Below are 16,629 nucleotides of genomic sequence, written 5' to 3' on the forward strand. Positions count from 1 at the left end.
GGGGTATCCCCCCCTACCAATGGTTTATTAGGAAGACCTATAGATAATGACGTCATGACGACACATGCAGACACGGATCATGCCGACCTCGTCGGCGCTATTTGAGACGACTGAGTAACAATCGACATACCAGAAGGTCATTACCACGCTCAGAATAGTAGACGGCTCACCACGGACAGTTTTTTTGCTCTTCTCAGGGGTGAGCTACCGGCCCTGCGGGGGACTATGTGATAAACGTTACGGGACCGAACTGCTTGGTATGGTCGATCGACACATGATTATTGTATGGGGAAGGCTACTCGGCGTTTCCTGAAACTGCGTACTTAAGGTCATGCACTACTGTACCGTATAATCACTGTCATGCTGGTTGTAAAATGCAAACAAAAACCCAATACGCAAATTTAAACAAAAAAGAAAGGGTGCCTTATTTACAAGGCAGCGTTAACCCACATTAAGTGGCTTAACGCTGCCTTTTAAATAAGGCTAAGCCCCTATCGCCATCACAATGTCACTGAAAGTGACGTTGGGGTGGTGATAGGGGCTTGTAAATATGCCCCACAATGTCACATTTTAAAGGGAAGGTTCTTTTTTCACAGCCAGGGAGCAAGAGGACTTGTCAGGTTTCTTGCTGATGGTGAGTTAGACGTTCCTTGTAGAGCTGCTTTTTTATGTCTTTTGAGAAGTCCAATGGAGGTAGTGAGCCTAATCTGTGGTCGGATTTTATTTAACCCCTTCGCTGCGGGGGTTATTCCCCGATGTGCTGGGGGGGAGGGGGCGCGCACAGCGCCCGCAGCTCGTCATGAGGCACGGCGCTCCTGTGCTCATGACGAGCTCAGCTCGTCACAGGTGCATTGCCTCCCGTGGAACGCTCAGCACAGGAGGGGAATTCTCCCCGCACCCGAGCGTTCCACGGCTCATGACGAGCTCAGCTCGTCATGAGCGTCGAAGAGGCTATATTCATGGATGCATAAGTTGGTCCTCTTTGAGTCTCTATACTGCTTCATGAATTGTGTTGACCCCAACAGTTGTTGACTTTTGTGGCAATGTTAGTTGTTACTGCTTAGTAGATGGCACAGAACGTCTTGGAAAACTTCCAGGCCTGTAGATGCAGCAAGAAGAGCTCTGTCATAGTTGTGTATGTGGTCATACTAAAAAAAAAAGTTTTTGATGCACCAGAGAAGCATAATGGACCCACTTCAGAAGAGCTAGAAGGGAGTCAGCGGTGCTGGCAGATGAGGCGCTGCCACTGTCCTGATGAGAGAGGACCAAGACTTGCACTGTGATTTTAAGTATGACTCAGAAGGTTTTATTTGTCATGTGCTAAGCTGTCTGAGTTTTCTTTGCAATGTGATTCCTGAAAGAGGGGTTGCTGTCATTGATAAATCCTGGTGATTTGTTTTAGCAGTGAGAAGTTATGTGAATCTGTTTAACTTCCTACCACAGGACCACTCTTGGACTGGGTCTTATTATGGAACTACTGGTGGTACGGAGGAACTTGTTCTTGGTGGGCTTCAGTTTTGGGTAAGCACTCGACATCCAGGCTTGGATGAGGGTAAGGGATACTGAGCCATTTGATACTTGTGCAGGCTTTCATATAGAGTTATATTTAATCAGCTTACTGGATAATTCCAAGAGTGAGTTAGTTATTTGGTCAGAAGACAAAACCAGGTTCTGTTCTTTAATGCATTCCACTCTCAAGGTCTGTATTCAACCAACTATGCAAGTCAAAAATATATGGAACAGGGCCTGTCACAATCAACCTGTTCCATGCCAATTCACGCCCCACAAAAGCCTACTATGCACATTGTTCATGAATTTGGTCTTGTGGATCTTAACCGCATGCGTGCGGCGGCTTTTTTCGCGCTGTGCGGCTTTTTTTAATAAGCCGCGTTACATGACGAGCTGAGCTCATCATGAGCATGCGAGCGGCGCAACTCATGACGAGCTCAGCTCGTCATGAGCATGGAAGGGGTTAAGAAGCTCACTCTTCCTGAATCTCAAAGTTGTTGTCGGAGTCTACCAGCCAAGGCTTGCCAGAGGTTAACTGGGACTTCTCTGACCAAGCCTCTATAGCCTTCGTTCAATGCTAACAGCAAACTGGTATTGCCCTGTTAGCCAGTGAAGTTAGTTTCTCACTGCTAAAATACTATGTTGAGTGATCTGTCCTGGAATTGGTCATACCTGTACGGGTCTGCCTGGGAATGAAACGAGGAGCCTCCTAAGTTTCTAGGTAATGCATATGAAGCTAACATTATGCTAAGTCTTGGACCAATTCCTCAAGAGTGGGAGATAGTTAATACAAACAGCACGTCTATGACATGTTCCGGTGTGGAGACTGGAAAAAATGGGAAATAAAGGGCAGAGAGGGAAGAGTTGAGGAGAGAAAAGGAAATCATGTACTGTTTCATGATGGAGGGGATAGGTAAATCTATTCATGACGGCATATTATTTTCTCTAGGGGATGGCGGATGGGGAGCTGAGTGTTTGTGTGGGCAAACAACAGCTGCTTCTTCGAATAAGTAAACCTTGCTTCAAGGCCTCCAACCTACCTGCAGCCTCGTCAACAGGATGCAGCTGTTCAGTACGTCACTGTACATCTCTGTCTACATATTTTTCTGTATATTTCTCTCTCTCTGTCTCAGTATCTCCCATCTCTGTCTAAATCAAACACAGAAAAAGAGTTCTGAGAGAGCGCAAACTGACTTAAATGTATGAGTACATCACACTTACTTGTAGTAAGCACAAATCATGAGGAGAAATGCCATGAGTGCTAATAGTATCTGCAATTATATTCTGAATGTATAGCTAATGTAGAGATTTAAGTAGAAGTGGAACTAATACAGAAATGTGTGACATTATATGACTTTATTAGACGTGATTATTTCTGAATCCATGTCGTGTAGCTGTTAAAACATAAGATGGTATGTGGTTAAACGCAGAATGTGGTAGGCCTCAGGGTCAGAGCTGCAGAGCTAAAAGGGAAGGTGTTTCTTTTCACGACACAGATTGTATTAATGTTTTGGTCATCGCATTAAATGGGCCATGATTTATAGAAATGTTTACTGAATAATAGAATAAGAATATTAACATGCTAATTAATGAAGAAGTTGAATGCTATAGTCATAATGAGAAATATTGTAGGCCTGAAATGTTTTAACGTTGATTTACACGTACATGTCTGGGCTGAGAAATGTTGCAAGCTTTTTCTTTTTAGAAGTCTATGAGAGTTGGGTTCTTGGCTGCAGATATCTGTCTGCAAAGGAAGAGGGGGGATCCAATTATAAATGAATGAATAGAGGTCTGTTCAGTAGACGGCCCAGACATGGAGGAGGGTTCTGGAATGTTTAAGGGGTATCAGCGGGCCGGAGAAGAGTCTGAGAAGCAAGGTCAACTCTAACGTATGAGGCCCAATACAAAGCATCATGGAAAAAGCCAGAAGCTACACCACGTGAGAGGCGTCTTGCAAGGGGCGTCTCAAATGTTGTTGACTGTTTTGTATTAGGGACAGCACCCCTGGGTGGAGTTAGAGCAGATACCTGAGGACCCTTTAGAGAGCGGATGGGTAGGCAGAGAGGGGTCATGACTGGAGAACTATAGGTTTTCACCAAGAGACTTAGAGTGAGTGACTTCCCTTGGGGGTCATTCACTGCTGACACCTTTGTTAGGTTGGGATTTGGTTAAGTAGGGATACCATCTAGAGCAGGGTAGGGACAGCCTAACCTTTGCGTTTTCCTCCAACCTAAATGAAGGAGAGATATGCGTCTATGCTGATAGCTTTATTATTCTTAGAACTTGTGTTAGTGATTTCTGTTGCTCGTCTGAGGGCTTTCCGAGAGCACATGTATGTAATTGGACCTGTGTATCTCGTGAATCTCATTCTGAGATGCCTGTATTTGCAGCTTATCATATCTTTACAATAAACTTTTGAAAGCTAGAAGTTGTTTGTGATCTTTGGGAGTAGAGTCCTTTATTGGGTGAACTGGCTTGGAAATAGGTGCACTTTCTTTCCTCACAGACAGGCAACAAAGGTTCAGTCGACCAGATCGAGGTTTGGATCAATAGATATAAGGTATCGATCAAAATCTCGCCCTTTCAGTTGGTAGCTATAGAGGATGGTTGCCTTCTTGAGGACGGTGACCTAGGCCAGGTTAGCTTACCCCAAGGCCCCTAGAGATCGATGATCGGAAGAACAGCCCGCTGAAGAAGATCCGGATGACGTGAGACAGAAAAGGCAGCAGTATCGGTCGAGAGTGAGTATAAAGGGTTATGCGTGTTAGATTGCGGTGTTTTGTATTGTATCTATGTTGTAATGTCTGGCGGAGTTGAATGTCTGTAGAGTGACTGTGGAACAGGTTGTGAGCGCGCGCAACCGGTGGAAATCTTAAGTTCAAGGAGAGCTTAAGTGGTTCGGGTGTATCGGACACCCAGAGTAATTGTCAACTAGTGTGAAGGGGGTCATGAGGTACCATTGATCACCCGGAAGACCGAGATAGGGGGAACGTAAGAGTGAGTGCGTGAGTAACGGACGCTGGTCGGAAGTTACTGTGTGTGTAAGCAACCTATCAGAGAGACGATAGACATTTCGTCAGTTGTGTTGACAATTACAGATAGACTGTGGACGTACAGTCGAGAGAAGTGACCGCTTGGTCGGAAGTAGTCATTTTTCGGTGTATGAATGGGACGCATGCATAACCGGGAGACGAGTTGAGAAAGGAGGGGTGCTGCTGCGAAGCGGAGAAAAGTGACGTCAGAAAGTGTCGCGCAGTGATTGGCTGACCGGAGAAAGACCGCGCTGCGATAGGCCAAGCTAGCAAAGCCGCGACAGGATTGGTGGATTGTCATCAGGAAGTAAACAGAGTAGCGAGGCTGGATATTGTGCGCATAATTATGAAGTGTTTTAAATGGCTGAAAGCGGTGTTTAAAAGAGAGAAGCGGGGATCGTATGAAGGGGAAGAAGCCCCGCCGGAGGGTACGCCAGCTCGTTATATGGCAGTGAATGTTGGGCTGCATACGATCCTTTGGATATCAGAGTGGAGTAAGATTACTGAAGGAAATGAGGAACTGACGTTCCCGAAGTACGGGACGTTCAGATTAGAGGTGTTACATCGATTAAAATCAGTCATGACCTCAATGAGACCCTTGCCTAGACCAACCCAGTTTGAAGCTCTTGAAGCATGGATTAGGGCAGCGCATGAAAAGAATATGAACAGACGACAAGAAAGGGTGAAACGATCGGTAAGGGCAGTGCAGGATGCCAGGTGGGATGCGGATGCTAAGAGATGGAGAGTGCATAACTTGGAAGTAAATAAACTGTACCCAGTGTTAGAGGTGCCCGTAAATAAAAGCCCCCTAGAAGAAGATGATGAGAGCGAAACAGAGGACAGCCTGATAAACAGATTATTGACAGACAGGCCACCCCCGTATAATAGAGCAGGGGGAGAGGTCGAGCATACAGAAGGAGAAAAGGGGGGCAATGCAGGAGAGCATAGACCGCTTCCCAGTTCAGAGTGGGATCCTGAGCCAAAGAAAGAGCTGTCCCAGCCTAGTCAGGTGCAACAGGTAGTCGGGAGGTTTGTGGTACAAAGAGCGCCGGAAACGGAAAGCGCCACATCCTACCCATTACCAGATGCACTACAGGTACCTGTTACCATAGGTCCTATAATATCGATATATGACCAAGAGAGAGCAAGAGGGGAAGAACGGGTACGGAAGGACAGAGAAAGAGCAGAGAAGGCAAGGAGGAACGATACGATTAATTCCCCAAGTCAGATGCCGATACCCAGAGAGTGGAGCACCCCGATGCACACAGCAGGGGACCCAGGAGGAGATCCTGGGGGCCCTAGATGGCCAGTAGATCTGAGGGGATCTGGACGAAAATCCTTTCAAGAGCTAAATGAGTACATGAAGCAGTGGGATGAGGCAGTGAAGGCTCAAAAGAACATCATTGCTGCGGAAGCTGAAAGGGAAAGTCAGGACAGCCGAGCTCGGACTCACTGCGGGGCTGGGGAGAGCAGCCCGGAGTGGGACTGTAGAGGGAGTAGGGGAGTCACCCATTGGGCCCGGAGAGGAGATGGAACAGACCTGGAAAACAGGGGCCCCGGGAGTGAAGGGGTGGCGCGCCCAATACTCAGTGAAGGGGAGAGGAGAGCGCAAGAGTATAGAAACAGCTTTAAGTGTCCACACTGTGTGCCCGGCACCAGAGAACTGAATGGGAGTTGTGAGAGGTCGCACCATAGTCCCTGTGATGATGGGAATGAGCGCAGCCCAGGGAATATGGGGAACCAGGAAGGATCGTATCAGATACTGAGCGATACTAGGCAAAGAGAGAGTAGAGAGCAGAGGGAAAATAACAGAGAGGTGTGCGGTGAGAGGAGAGAAGAAGAAGAGAGTGGGCAGAGAAAGAGTGGGGGTAACAGGCCCGTGTTCCATCACCTTCCAAGATCGGATGGCCGAGCATGGGACCTGGAGAGATGGGAGCAAGGGAGGGCACCCATTAACTCTCCCGAACCCAAACGTAGAGCTCGAAGTTGGGATGGTAGGGAGACCAGTGAGCCCCCTTCGAAAGACATATTGCGAGCTGAGATAAAAGCCAAGAGACTCGATGTCACCAGTTTAAGGTCAGACCTGGATGACATGGTAGATGGTACCCTGCCTTTGGAAAGAATGGAAATGTATGAACAGGATGAAATACTGTATATGGCAAAGGACATTACTCGAAAAGCGAGAGCAGTCCATGAGAAGTTAGTCGAACTAGCAGGCAAATATATGGTGGACTTGTCAAGAACCAAAGCATTACAGGGTAACCACAGGCTACATTATACAGATCGAGACCTAGATGAGAGGAGAACGATTGGGCTGAAAACGCACATAAGGGAACTGATTGCTGGAATAAGGACATGGAGGGCACTAGATAAGTGGGAAGAGAGGTGGTCCAAGAAAGGGACCGGCAGGAGAAGCACGCTTGGTATGACACCAGGACAGCAGGGAATAGAAGCTTACCCTTTGCGTGAAGTTGCAAATGGGAACTATGTACATGTCCCTTGGAGTAGGGGAGATTTAGCTGCTTTTACCACCTCTTTCCCCAAATTACGTGAAAACCCAGTGGAGTGGTACAAGCAAGTGGAGAGATTTGTAAAAATCTCAAAGGTCCTATGGATAGATCTGAACACGCTGTTTGACATTGTAGTACCAGGCGATCTGTGGACAGCATGCAAGGTTAGCGCTGAGTGGCCCACAACGGAGCCAGAGAGAGATGCTAAGACTAATGGGCCGTCCGAGATTGTGATGGCAAAATTCGAGAGGGTGATGACTTGGCTGAAAGAGAAAGTGCCAATGCAAGACATAGATTGGGTCAGAATAGACCGAACAAGACAGGAACCCAAAGAGACAGTCCACGAGTATTACGAGAGATTGCTGAAGGCGTTTAAACAGTATAGCGGCTTGGATGTAATGGATCCAAAAGACATAGGGCAATTTGTGTCCAAGTTCGTCCTGGGACTGAGACCGGATATTAGTTTAATGATTCAGCAACACTCGATTTGTTGGCAAACTAAACCCCTAGATGAAATACTGAGATATGCCAGGTACTGCTGTGATGAGATAGACTCTAAGGCTAAGAAACTAAAAGAAAAGTTGATGGTGGTACAGATGCAGGCAGCAGGGAAGGGGGGACAACAGCAACAGCAGCAAGGAACAGGTACAGGAGGAAAGAAGCAGTACAGTCAGAACAAGGGCAATGAGGAGAGTTCCACCTTTAGACCCAGAATAGATATAGCTGCCTTGAAGAAAACGACTAGGTGCCACCAGTGCAACGAGGTGGGGCATTGGAAACGCGAGTGCCCCTACAATGTAGAGATAGGAGAGCAAGAGATAGAGGAGGAAGAGGTCCAAAGCGCGCCTACAAGAGGGGTAACGCCATACCAAGGAAAGGTGCTCAAAGGGGGGGGGGCTCCTCCCCGAGCCCAGTTCCCGCAACCTCCTCGAGTAGGGAGTATGGGTAAGACCTATAGACAAATGCCCCTGTTTGTGGAAGGGGAAGAGTGCTATTATGTGGACCCATTAACCGGACAGAGAGTGGAAAGAGAAGACTGCACCCTCGGGGCAGCCTTGGAGGTGGACCAGAGGGGACCCTATGTTGAAGCAGAAGTAGCAGGGTGCCCTACGACATTTCTGGTGGACACAGGAGCCACTAGGTCCACGATCAGATCAGCTGCAGTTCCAGACCTGCCCATGTCTGGAGAGACCATACAGGTGGTAGGGGTCGCAAACAGGAGAATAACCAGCCAATTGACAGAACCGGTACAGGTGAAAATAGGGAAGTACAGCGATGAGCACCAGTTTGTGGTTTGCGATTCAAGTCCTGTGTGTCTGCTAGGAAGAGACCTGTTGTGTAAATTGAATTGTACTATATACTGTACACCTCAGGGAGTGGAGGTATTGACCAATGATGATGACGCAGATTTCAAAGTTGCAAACTCAAGAATATGCGTGGAGCTGTACCCTACTTTGACAGTGGATGAGCTCCCCTGGGACTTGAGAGAGACAGTGGCACCAGAAGTATGGGATTTCACTGGGGAAGAGATTGGATTGGTCAAAGGGGTGGACCCAGTGAAAATTGTAGTGAAACCGCATGCTGAGTTCCCAAGAACACCCCAATATAAATTGACTCCAGAAACGATTGCAGGCATAAAACCCGTGATCGAGTCCATGATTAAACAGGGAATACTGAAAGAAATCGTGGGTAGTCCATGCAACTCCCCGATTATGGGTCTCCAGAAACCAAATGGGAAATTTCGGATAGTGCAGGACCTTCGAAAGATTAATAACATAGTCGTTTCGTGTTGTCCAGTGGTACCGAATCCATCAGTGATACTGTTTCAGATTCCATTCCAAGCTGAGTGGTTCACTGTGATCGATCTTTGCCAGGCTTTCTTTTCGATCCCTCTGGACGAAGAAAGCCATTTTCTTTTCGCATTTAAGCTGGAAAATCGCGTCCTAACATGGTGTCGTATCCCTCAGGGGTATACAGAGAGCCCATCGATCTTTAACCAGCTTTTGAAGAAAAATCTTGAAAGTCTAGTGCTGCCCCAGAAGTCAGTTCTGGTCCAGTACATAGACGACCTCCTTGTGGCGTCAGAAACAGAAGAAGCTTGCAGGGAAGACTCCATTGCTTTGTTAAATCACCTAGCTGCCAATGGGCACAAGGTGTCCCCGGGAAAATTGCAGTACTGCCTGACAGAGGTGCAGTACTTGGGACACAGAATAGAGAAAGGCAAACGAAAGGTGTCACCAGACAGGATAGAGGCGATCATGAAAATGAATGCGCCTAAGACACAGAGAGAGGTCAGGATGTTCCTAGGGATGGTGGGTTATTGCCGACAGTGGATCGTGAACTTTTCACTGAAAGCAAAGCCCTTGCAAAAACTGACGCACAAAGAGGTGAGTGATCCGGTACCATGGGACAAAGACTGTTTGATGGCATTCCTACAGTTGCGAGAGGACCTGTGTCGTGCTCCGGCATTGGGAATGCCTGATTACAATAAACAATTTTTTCTTTACTGTTGTGAGAGAGAAGGTTGCGCGTTGTCTGTGTTGGTCCAAATCCATGGGAATGCCCGTAGACCAGTTGCTTATTTCTCGGCTACTTTAGACCCAGTAGCCGCAGCGTTGCCCGGATGTCTCAAATCCGTTGCTGCAACAGGTGTCAGCATTGAGAGATGTGAAAATATCGTCATGGGGCACCCGTTAGAGGTGTGCGTGCCCCATTCTGTTGAACTGTTGATGACCAGGACCAAAACACAGCATCTGACCAACAGCAGGCTCACGCGCTATGAGCAAGTTATTCTTGCTGCAGAGAATGTGACCCTCAAGAGATGCTCTGTTTTGAACCCTGCTACCTTGATGCCACTTCCAAATGATATCGACGATGATGATGAATATACAGACCATGACTGCCTTGATGTGACTGAACTATGCACCAAACCCAGACCCGACATCGTAGATGAGCCACTGACTGACCCAGATGAAATTTTCTTTGTCGATGGCTCATGTGTAAGAGACGAAGTTGGGCAGTTGAGAGCAGCCTATGCTGTTTGTACAATTACTGGAGTTGTGGAAGCTGGGTGCCTGGAAGGAGTACACTCCGCTCAGGTAGCCGAGATTATTGCCCTGACACGTGCTTGCTTGGCAAGCAATCAAATTCGAGTCACCATATACACCGACAGCCAATATGGTTATGGGGTAGTTCATGATTACGGGCAGTTATGGTCTCAAAGAGGGTTCATGACCTCTTCAGGCTCTCCCATTCGCAATGGAGAGTTTGTGCGCTTGTTGTTAGAGGCATTGCAATGCCCAGCAAGTATCGCAGTTGTAAAGTGCACCGCACATACCAGAAATGAGGACTTTGTTTCGAAAGGCAATAGATATGCTGATGAAGTTGCGCGGTATTGCGCGGAACAAGGTTACTCTTTCACAGAGGTGGAAGTGGGTGGAATAAATGTAAGAACTGAATTAGCCATGATACTGGAAACTGTTGATACTTGGGATGAACTGTCAACCATGCAAGAAAATGCTCCTGATTCTGAAAAAGAAACATGGGAAAAGGCAGGATGTGTAATGGGTGAGACCCATTTTTGGGTCTCAGCAGACGGCAGAGCAGTGTTGCCCAATGAGATGGTGAGTCCAATGGCTAGACTCATACATGGTCCCGTACACTTAGGGAGAGATGCTATGCTGAGAGTGTTTAGACAAACTTGGTACAATCCTAAGTTTAGAATAGCAGCAGAAGCAGTGTGCCAGCGTTGTGTGACCTGCCAGCAGCTGAACGTAGGGAAAAGAACACCAGTTGCACTAAGTCACATAGGAAGGTCTGGAGGTCCATTCAATCGAATGCAGATAGATTTCATTGAAATGCCAAGGTGCAACCGCCTCCGCTATGTCCTGGTGATAGTTTGTGTGTTCTCCAGATGGGTTGAGGCATACCCTACACGTAGGTGCGACACCCTCACAGTGGCTAAGTTACTGCTCAGGGAACTCATTCCTCGCTTCGGGGTGCCGGCCTTTTTGGAATCAGATAGGGGAACACATTTTAACAGCGAGCTTGTGAAGATGGTTTGTGTAGCGCTAAATATTGATCAAAAGTTGCATTGCAGTTACCGACCAGAAGCCTCAGGAATTGTGGAGCAGATCAATGGCACTATCAAGGCCAGAATAGCCAAAGTTTGTTCCTCAACGACCCTGAGTTGGCCTGATGCCCTGCCATTGGTTCTCATGAGCCTTCGTAGTACCCCAGACAGAAGAACAGGGTTATCACCACATGAGGTGTTAATGGGGAGAGCAATGAGGCTGCCATCTGTCCCAGCTACTGCACTGTTAAATATCACAGATGATATGATCCTGGACTATTGTAAGGGGCTGTCTGACGCCATGCGTTCTGTGTCCCTTCAGGTGCAGGCTGCCGAGGTTCCAGCGTGCCAGGGCCCGTGCCATGACCTGTACCCTGGGGACTGGGTCCTGGTGAAAAAACATGTGAGAAGAAGCTGCTTGGATATTCGTTGGCGTGGGCCCTTCCAGATCATCCTGATCACGAATACAGCTGTGAAGGTGGGAGGCCTGCCCAATTGGATCCACGCGTCACATACGCGAAGGGTTCCAGCACCTCGAGAAGAAACAGCTCCTCTCTCGGATAGACGTCCAGAAGAGGACCGAGAAGCCATAGAGGGGGCTAGCCAAGCTGTAGAGGTGCCAGCGGAAGCAGGGAACGAGTCTGACCAAGCTGAGGACGGTCAGTACAACAGCGAAACGGAAGACGCTACAGAAGGAGAAAGTAGCTGGGAGTACGAGTCAGACCCTGACAGGTCTGAGAGAGAGCGAGAACAGACAAGAAGGAGAAGGAGTAGAAGGGCACGTGGAGAAGCTAATTGGCCGCAAAGAAGGAGCTCTAGCCTGAGGTCAACTCCAGAGTTAACCCTTCCTCCGATATCCGAAGACTCAGACCCAGAAGAAGGTGCTCAGGGCGCTGAAGCACCGGACCGAAGAAGGTCAAGAAGAGTGCGTGTGCCTAACAGAAGATACTCCACACCTGAGTGGACATATCTGGCGACAAATGTCTGTGAAACCGGAGACAGGGAGGATCCGAGCGGTGGTGGTGTCCAGTTCTGAGCCCATTATCACCGTGGAAATACGACTGTTGGTACCCGGTGTCGAACAAGAAGGGTCACTAACATTCATGCTCCCCAGGCCTCCCCGCCTCAGCAAGTTAAAACACATGTTCCTTTCAGAATTGCAATTCCCCGACTTTGGTACAGCGATAACAGCACATGAAGAGCACAATCTTCGTTTGGAAATACTGAACTATGCTATTGAAGCTGCAACCACAAACCTGATAGTAGACTGTTAAAGGACTTTGTAAATAAAACAAGCAGAAAAAGAAGATTACCTAGAGCCCAGGAAGCAGAGAATTTTAGGGAACTTCCCTTGAGTTGATGGAGAAGGGCTAGGGTTGTCTTTATTGAACTGTTAAAGGACTTTTGCGAAGAAGGTTGTCAGCCTCCAGTTGTGTGGATTCGAAAGACAAAAGGATTAAAAGAGACTGTAAAGGAACGAGAGGAAAAGAACTTTTTGCTAAGATAAGAGAGAGCCATATTGTCTGACGAAATGGAGGCCGGCACCCAGAACCGCAGAGCTAAATGTATAATAGGTACACTAATAGTAGGAGTGATAATATTAATAGCTTTAGTGGTAACAATTTCTTATGTAAAGGGACATGAGGAAGAGGCAAAGGTAACTGATGTGAATTCTGTAGAAACGCTTACACCTACTGTTGCTGGTGAGAAAAGGGAAAACACTCAAGAGAAAGCGTTATTAGCTGCAGAAGCCCGCAGGTTACACGTAGATGAGTCCCAAGGAGACTTTAGGTCAAATGCTTATGCTAAACTCTTATATGAATACGTGGATGCCATGGAGGTTAAGGATTGCTACGTCTGCATGCAGTTGCCGGCGTCTGTAGATGAGGGAATTCGATATCATCACCTCCCGCTGACATATGGCATTACATGTAGCTTATTGCTTAGTATATTTTATGAGAGAGATAGTTTTGAATACTATTTCTCCAATTATGATTCAGTGTTGCCAGAAGTCCCAAATTATAAGCAGATGAACAAATGGGACTACTGGAAGAGTGAAGACAGATTGGCCAAGTTCTTCATTCCTTGGATTACCTTAGATACTTCACATGCCCGTAGAAATAACCTGACATGCAAGGTGTCAGAAGTCGAGAAGAAGTTCATAGGGCAGGTGGATGATCGTTACAGGAGACAAAAGATTTTGAAAAAATCAGGACAATGGAAAACAGATTGGACCGAGGAAGAGAAGGCACACAAGAGAAAGGGTAGTAGTGGTCCAATAGCTTTAGATAAAACGCAGAGAGGAAAGCTATGTCTTCACCGAGCCAAAACGTATTATGAAAATGTATACGTGGGTGAAGTTGACTGTGAACATGCTTTCAATCTAGAGTACTATACTAAGGATTTCCTGAAGGGAATGCAAGTGATTCCAAATGTGTATTTTGTATGTGGAAGAAATGCTTACGTGAGACTACCTGACAACTGGTATGGATCATGTTACCTAGCAATTGTCTTCCCCAAAATATATCATGCACAAGACTTAGTGATCATTGAGGGCAAGACATCTTCGAGGGGAAGGAGAGATGTAGGCGATGCAGAAATGGTTGGAGATGTCTTTGGAGCTATGTTCCCTCTTTTGGGAGTAATCCTTAATGATGTTAAAATTAGACGACTGGCAACAGTTGTCGACAGGTTGTCTGCCAGCACTGCTCAGTCCTTAATGCTGGTAGAAGGAGAGATGCAATCGATAAGGGCTATGGTTCTTCAAAACCGTCTTGCGTTAGATGTCCTACTAGCAAAAGAGGGCGGAGTCTGTAAGGCTTTGAAGGTCCAGGAATGCTGCACTTACATTCCAGACAATTCGAAGCCCCTTGAGAAAGTTATTAGGAACATAACTAATATTCACAAGGAGATCGAAGACTTGAGTAGAGAAAATGTCTGGGAAAAGGTGGGCCACGGAATGAGTACAGTTGGAGGGTGGTTTTCCACCTTAGGCAAAAGCTTTGTTTGGTATATCCTAAAGCCTATCATCATAATATTGATCTGTGGGATTATATTGTGGGGATTGGTGAGGGTATTCAAATGGTACAGAGCAAGAAGGTCAGAAAGGGCCCAAAGAGAACAGCTGCAGAGATTGGCTGCCATACAAGATAATCAGTACAGGAGTCTGAGGGCTCTGGAAGCGCAGAGAATGCCAGCAATAACTTCAGTTTAAATGTTAGTGATGACCCCGAGAGGTCATCAAAGGGGGGAACTGAGAGAGCGCAAACTGACTTAAATGTATGAGTACATCACACTTACTTGTAGTAAGCACAAATCATGAGGAGAAATGCCATGAGTGCTAATAGTATCTGCAATTATATTCTGAATGTATAGCTAATGTAGAGATTTAAGTAGAAGTGGAACTAATACAGAAATGTGTGACATTATATGACTTTATTAGACGTGATTATTTCTGAATCCATGTCGTGTAGCTGTTAAAACATAAGATGGTATGTGGTTAAACGCAGAATGTGGTAGGCCTCAGGGTCAGAGCTGCAGAGCTAAAAGGGAAGGTGTTTCTTTTCACGACACAGATTGTATTAATGTTTTGGTCATCGCATTAAATGGGCCATGATTTATAGAAATGTTTACTGAATAATAGAATAAGAATATTAACATGCTAATTAATGAAGAAGTTGAATGCTATAGTCATAATGAGAAATATTGTAGGCCTGAAATGTTTTAACGTTGATTTACACGTACATGTCTGGGCTGAGAAATGTTGCAAGCTTTTTCTTTTTAGAAGTCTATGAGAGTTGGGTTCTTGGCTGCAGATATCTGTCTGCAAAGGAAGAGGGGGGATCCAATTATAAATGAATGAATAGAGGTCTGTTCAGTAGACGGCCCAGACATGGAGGAGGGTTCTGGAATGTTTAAGGGGTATCAGCGGGCCGGAGAAGAGTCTGAGAAGCAAGGTCAACTCTAACGTATGAGGCCCAATACAAAGCATCATGGAAAAAGCCAGAAGCTACACCACGTGAGAGGCGTCTTGCAAGGGGCGTCTCAAATGTTGTTGACTGTTTTGTATTAGGGACAGCACCCCTGGGTGGAGTTAGAGCAGATACCTGAGGACCCTTTAGAGAGCGGATGGGTAGGCAGAGAGGGGTCATGACTGGAGAACTATAGGTTTTCACCAAGAGACTTAGAGTGAGTGACTTCCCTTGGGGGTCATTCACTGCTGACACCTTTGTTAGGTTGGGATTTGGTTAAGTAGGGATACCATCTAGAGCAGGGTAGGGACAGCCTAACCTTTGCGTTTTCCTCCAACCTAAATGAAGGAGAGATATGCGTCTATGCTGATAGCTTTATTATTCTTAGAACTTGTGTTAGTGATTTCTGTTGCTCGTCTGAGGGCTTTCCGAGAGCACATGTATGTAATTGGACCTGTGTATCTCGTGAATCTCATTCTGAGATGCCTGTATTTGCAGCTTATCATATCTTTACAATAAACTTTTGAAAGCTAGAAGTTGTTTGTGATCTTTGGGAGTAGAGTCCTTTATTGGGTGAACTGGCTTGGAAATAGGTGCACTTTCTTTCCTCACAGACAGGCAACAAAGGTTCAGTCGACCAGATCGAGGTTTGGATCAATAGATATAAGGTATCGATCAAAATCTCGCCCTTTCAGTTCCTTCTATCAGTTTTCTTCCTCCTGTCTGCTCCTTCTCAGTTTCTCGCATGCAGTCTTTTCATTCCTAATCCTTTGGTTTTTTTCTCTCCCTTTCTCTTAGTCAGATTTCATTCTACTGTGCCAGACTGCCGCAGACCAAAAGGAGTTGGCAGGTGCCTCATTGATGTGCCCATTTCAGCTCTGCGATTCCTTCATTCTTTCTTCATCTCCCCACTTTATCTATCATCTATCTGGCACACACATATGCAGCTCCCAATCTGCAAGGAACTTGCCTGTGATCTGGGGTAGCCAGCAAATTCATAGAGAGAGCTGAGGCAAATCAGAGCCAGCAGTCAGTCAGGCTCGGCTGCAAGAGTCAAAGCATGAGCTGAGCCCCGAAAACATTTGGCATGTACAGGATACTGATAAATCCCTTCCTCTCTTGGACCTTGGCGTTCTCCTCATGTCACATCGTTCAAATCTTCTGTCGTTCACCATCCAAATATTACTCTCCTCTCACAGTCTACGTCACATTCTCCACCACTCTCTCTAGGTTTCTTCTGAATCCTGACCTTTCCTCTGATTCCTGCATTTCAGTGCTACTCACTGAGTAGAAATGTCCCGTATGGAGCACTACCAGACAAGTGTGTAACAGTTTTTTAGAAACTGGGGGGCGTATGTAGAAGGAAAATGTCGGACCGCGATTCTACGACAAATTTGGCAGCGCTGCACTCCAACATATTCTAAAAACACCGATGCGCTGTATTTACAAAAACCCATGAATTGCCTGGATTGCCAGATTCACAGCAGGGTCACATTAATACCAGAAGGAAATAACGGGTGTAGCTATCTCTGGTT

General features: G+C 46.5%; 1 protein-coding gene across 1 annotated transcript in view; it reads right to left on the reverse strand.

Moving 5' to 3' along the window:
- LOC144791167 (pyroglutamylated RF-amide peptide receptor-like) overlaps positions 1 to 16,629 on the reverse strand; it is a 1,198,913-nt gene that overhangs the window by 261,314 nt on the left and 920,970 nt on the right. The gene's annotated exons all lie outside the window — the stretch shown is intronic.

Source organism: Lissotriton helveticus, chromosome 11, assembly GCF_964261635.1.
Source record: "Lissotriton helveticus chromosome 11, aLisHel1.1, whole genome shotgun sequence".
NCBI lineage: Eukaryota > Metazoa > Chordata > Amphibia > Caudata > Salamandridae > Lissotriton > Lissotriton helveticus.